Here is a 4,930-nt window from a genome sequence, read left to right on the forward strand (position 1 = left end):
TGGTTCTGGCGAGTCGAGCAGGTGCTTCCGGCATTCTCGGCAGGTGCTTCCGGTGTCATTGGCATGTGGTTCTGGCAGGTCTGAGAGGTGGTTCCGGCATGCCTGACAGGTGATTCCGGAGTGTTCGCCAAGCGGTTCTGGCATAGGCGGCAGGTGATTTTGCCATGTCCAGAATGTGGTTCCAGCGAGTCGAACATGTGGTTCCGAGGTGTCCGGCAGGTGTTTCCGGTCTGTCCAGCAGGTGGTTCTGGGGTGTCCGGCATGAGGTTCTGGCACGTCTGAGAGGTGGTTCCGGCCGGCCCGACATGCGTTTCCGGAGTGTCCGCCACGTGGTTCAGGCACGTCTGAGAGGTGGTTCCAGCATGCCTGGCAGGTTTTCCCGGAGAGTCCTCCAAGTGGTTCTGGCGTATCCCGCAGGTGATTTTGGTGTGTCCGGCAGTTTGTTCCGTTCTGTCCGATAGGTTGTTCCGGCATGTCCAGCACGTGCTTCTGGCACTTCTGAGAGGTGGTTCTGCCATGCCGGGCAGGTTATTCCGGAGTGTCCGGTAAGTGGTTCTGGTGTAGCCGGCAGTTCATTTTGGCGTGTCTGGCACATGGGTCCTGCGAGTCGAGCAGGTGGTTCCGGCGTGCTCGGCAGGTGGTCCAGGCATGTCCGGCAGGTGGTTCCAGTCTGTCCAGGACGTGGTTCCAGCATGTCCGGCACGTGGTTCTCTTACGTCTGAGAGGTGGTTCCTGCATGCCTGGCAGGTTATTGCGGATTGTCTGCCAGGTGGTTCTCTCATAGCCAGCTGTTGATTTTGGCCTGTCAGGCAGGTGGTTCTGGTGAGTCCAGCAGGTGGCTCCGGCGTGCTCGGCAGGTGGTTCTGGCATGTCTGGCAGGTGGTTCCGGCGAGTTGAGCAGCTGGTTCCAGCCTGTCCGTCAGGTTAGGGTTAGGGATAGGGTTAGGGTTACGGTTAGGGTTAGGGTTTAGGGTTTGGGGTTAGGGGTTAGGGTTAGGGGTAGGGTTAGGGTTAGGGTTAAGGTTGGGTTAGGGTTTAGGGTTAGGCTTAGGGTTAGGGGTTAGGGTTAGGGTTAGGGTTTGGGGATAGGGTTAGGGTTAGGGTTAGGGTTAGGGCCCGGCAGGTGGTTCCGGCGAGCCGAGCAGGTGGCTCCGGCGCGCCCGGCAGGTGCTTCCGCTGGGCCCGGCAGGTGGTTCCGGCGAGGCGAGCAGGTGGCTCCGGCGCGCTCGGCAGGTGCTTCCGCTGCGCCCGGCAGGTGGTTCCGGCGAGGCGAGCAGGTTGTTCCTGCGTGCTCGGCAGGTGGTTCAGTTGGGTCTGGCAGGTGGTTTCGGTCTGTTCGGGGTGTGGTTCCAGCATCTCAGGCACATGGTTCTGGCACGTCTGAGAGGTGGTTCCGGCTGGCCCAACAGGTGTTTCTGGAGTCTCCGCCAAGTGGTTCTGGCGTAGCTGGCAGGTGATGTTGGCGTGACTGGCAGGTGGTTCCAGCCAGCCCGGCAGGTGTTTCCGGAGTGTTCACCAACTGGCTGTGGCGTAGCCGGCAGGTGATTTTGGCGTGTCCGACAGGTGGTTCTGGCGAGTCGAGCAGGTGCTTCCGGCATGCTCGGCAGGTGCTTCCGGTGTCATTGGCATGTGGTTCTGGCAGGTCTGAGAGGTGGTTCCGGCATGCCTGACAGGTGATTCCGGAGTGTTCGCCAAGCGGTTCTGGCATAGGCGGCAGGTGATTTTGCCATGTCCAGAATGTGGTTCCAGCGAGTCGAACATGTGGTTCCGGCGTGTCCGGCAGGTGTTTCCGGTCTGTCCAGCAGGTGGTTCTGGGGTGTCCGGCATGAGGTTCTGGCACGTCTGAGAGGTGGTTCCGGCCGGCCCGACATGCGTTTCCGGAGTGTCCGCCACGTGGTTCAGGCACGTCTGAGAGGTGGTTCCAGCATGCCCGGCAGGTTTTCCCGGAGAGTCCTCCAAGTGGTTCTGGCGTAGCCCGCAGGTGATTTTGGTGTGTCCGGCAGGTTGTTCCGTTCTGTCCGATAGGTTGTTCCGGCATGTCCAGCACGTGCTTCTGGCACTTGTGAGAGGTGGTTCTGGCATGCCGGGCAGGTTATTCCGGAGTGTCCGGTAAGTGGTTCTGGTGTAGCCGGCAGTTCATTTTGGCGTGTCTGGCACATGGGTCCTGCGAGTCGAGCAGGTGGTTCCGGCGTGCTCGGCAGGTGGTCCAGGCATGTCCGGCAGGTGGTTCCAGTCTGTCCAGGACGTGGTTCCAGCGTGTCCGGCACGTGGTTCTCTTACGTCTGAGAGGTGGTTCCTGCATGCCTGGCAGGTTATTGCGGATTGTCTGCCAGGTGGTTCTCTCATAGCCAGCTGTTGATTTTGGCCTGTCAGGCAGGTGGTTCTGGTGAGTCCAGCAGGTGGCTCCGGCGTGCTCGGCAGGTGGTTCTGGCATGTCTGGCAGGTGGTTCCGGCGAGTTGAGCAGCTGGTTCCAGCCTGTCCGTCAGGTTAGGGTTAGGGATAGGGTTAGGGTTACGGTTAGGGTTAGGGTTTAGGGTTTGGGGTTAGGGGTTAGGGTTAGGGGTAGGGTTAGGGTTAGGGTTACGGTTGGGTTAGGGTTTAGGGTTAGGCTTAGGGTTAGGGGTTAGGGTTAGGGTTAGGGTTTGGGGATAGGGTTAGGGTTAGGGTTAGGGTTAGGGCCCGGCACGTGGTTCCGGCGAGGCGAGCAGGTGGCTCCGGCGCGCTCGGCAGGTGCTTCCGCTGCGCCCGGCATGTGGTTCCGGCGAGGAGAGCAGGTTGTTCCTGCGTGCTTAGCAGGTGGTTCAGTTGGGTCTGGCAGGTGGTTTCGGTCTGTTTGGGGTGTGGTTCCAGCATCTCAGGCACATGGTTCTGGCACGTCTGAGAGCTGGTTCCGGCTGGCCCAACAGGTGTTTCTGGAGTCTCCGCCAAGTGGTTCTGGCGTAGCTGGCAGGTGATGTTGGCGTGACTGGCAGGTGGTTCCAGCCAGCCCGGCAGGTGTTTCCGGAGTGTTCACCAACTGGCTGTGGCGTAGCCGGCAGGTGATTTTGGCGTGTCCGACAGGTGGTTCTGGCGAGTCGAGCAGGTGCTTCCGGCATTCTCGGCAGGTGCTTCCGGTGTCATTGGCATGTGGTTCTGGCAGGTCTGAGAGGTGGTTCCGGCATGCCTGACAGGTGATTCCGGAGTGTTCGCCAAGCGGTTCTGGCATAGGCGGCAGGTGATTTTGCCATGTCCAGAATGTGGTTCCAGCGAGTCGAACATGTGGTTCCGAGGTGTCCGGCAGGTGTTTCCGGTCTGTCCAGCAGGTGGTTCTGGGGTGTCCGGCATGAGGTTCTGGCACGTCTGAGAGGTGGTTCCGGCCGGCCCGACATGCGTTTCCGGAGTGTCCGCCACGTGGTTCAGGCACGTCTGAGAGGTGGTTCCAGCATGCCTGGCAGGTTTTCCCGGAGAGTCCTCCAAGTGGTTCTGGCGTATCCCGCAGGTGATTTTGGTGTGTCCGGCAGTTTGTTCCGTTCTGTCCGATAGGTTGTTCCGGCATGTCCAGCACGTGCTTCTGGCACTTCTGAGAGGTGGTTCTGCCATGCCGGGCAGGTTATTCCGGAGTGTCCGGTAAGTGGTTCTGGTGTAGCCGGCAGTTCATTTTGGCGTGTCTGGCACATGGGTCCTGCGAGTCGAGCAGGTGGTTCCGGCGTGCTCGGCAGGTGGTCCAGGCATGTCCGGCAGGTGGTTCCAGTCTGTCCAGGACGTGGTTCCAGCATGTCCGGCACGTGGTTCTCTTACGTCTGAGAGGTGGTTCCTGCATGCCTGGCAGGTTATTGCGGATTGTCTGCCAGGTGGTTCTCTCATAGCCAGCTGTTGATTTTGGCCTGTCAGGCAGGTGGTTCTGGTGAGTCCAGCAGGTGGCTCCGGCGTGCTCGGCAGGTGGTTCTGGCATGTCTGGCAGGTGGTTCCGGCGAGTTGAGCAGCTGGTTCCAGCCTGTCCGTCAGGTTAGGGTTAGGGATAGGGTTAGGGTTACGGTTAGGGTTAGGGTTTAGGGTTTGGGGTTAGGGGTTAGGGTTAGGGGTAGGGTTAGGGTTAGGGTTAAGGTTGGGTTAGGGTTTAGGGTTAGGCTTAGGGTTAGGGGTTAGGGTTAGGGTTAGGGTTTGGGGATAGGGTTAGGGTTAGGGTTAGGGTTAGGGCCCGGCAGGTGGTTCCGGCGAGCCGAGCAGGTGGCTCCGGCGCGCCCGGCAGGTGCTTCCGCTGGGCCCGGCAGGTGGTTCCGGCGAGGCGAGCAGGTGGCTCCGGCGCGCTCGGCAGGTGCTTCCGCTGCGCCCGGCAGGTGGTTCCGGCGAGGCGAGCAGGTTGTTCCTGCGTGCTCGGCAGGTGGTTCAGTTGGGTCTGGCAGGTGGTTTCGGTCTGTTCGGGGTGTGGTTCCAGCATCTCAGGCACATGGTTCTGGCACGTCTGAGAGGTGGTTCCGGCTGGCCCAACAGGTGTTTCTGGAGTCTCCGCCAAGTGGTTCTGGCGTAGCTGGCAGGTGATGTTGGCGTGACTGGCAGGTGGTTCCAGCCAGCCCGGCAGGTGTTTCCGGAGTGTTCACCAACTGGCTGTGGCGTAGCCGGCAGGTGATTTTGGCGTGTCCGACAGGTGGTTCTGGCGAGTCGAGCAGGTGCTTCCGGCATGCTCGGCAGGTGCTTCCGGTGTCATTGGCATGTGGTTCTGGCAGGTCTGAGAGGTGGTTCCGGCATGCCTGACAGGTGATTCCGGAGTGTTCGCCAAGCGGTTCTGGCATAGGCGGCAGGTGATTTTGCCATGTCCAGAATGTGGTTCCAGCGAGTCGAACATGTGGTTCCGGCGTGTCCGGCAGGTGTTTCCGGTCTGTCCAGCAGGTGGTTCTGGGGTGTCCGGCATGAGGTTCTGGCACGTCTGAGAGGTGGTTCCGGCCGGCCCGA

This window comes from Equus asinus, chromosome 18, assembly GCF_041296235.1.
Source record: "Equus asinus isolate D_3611 breed Donkey chromosome 18, EquAss-T2T_v2, whole genome shotgun sequence".
NCBI classification, from domain to species: Eukaryota; Metazoa; Chordata; class Mammalia; order Perissodactyla; family Equidae; genus Equus; species Equus asinus.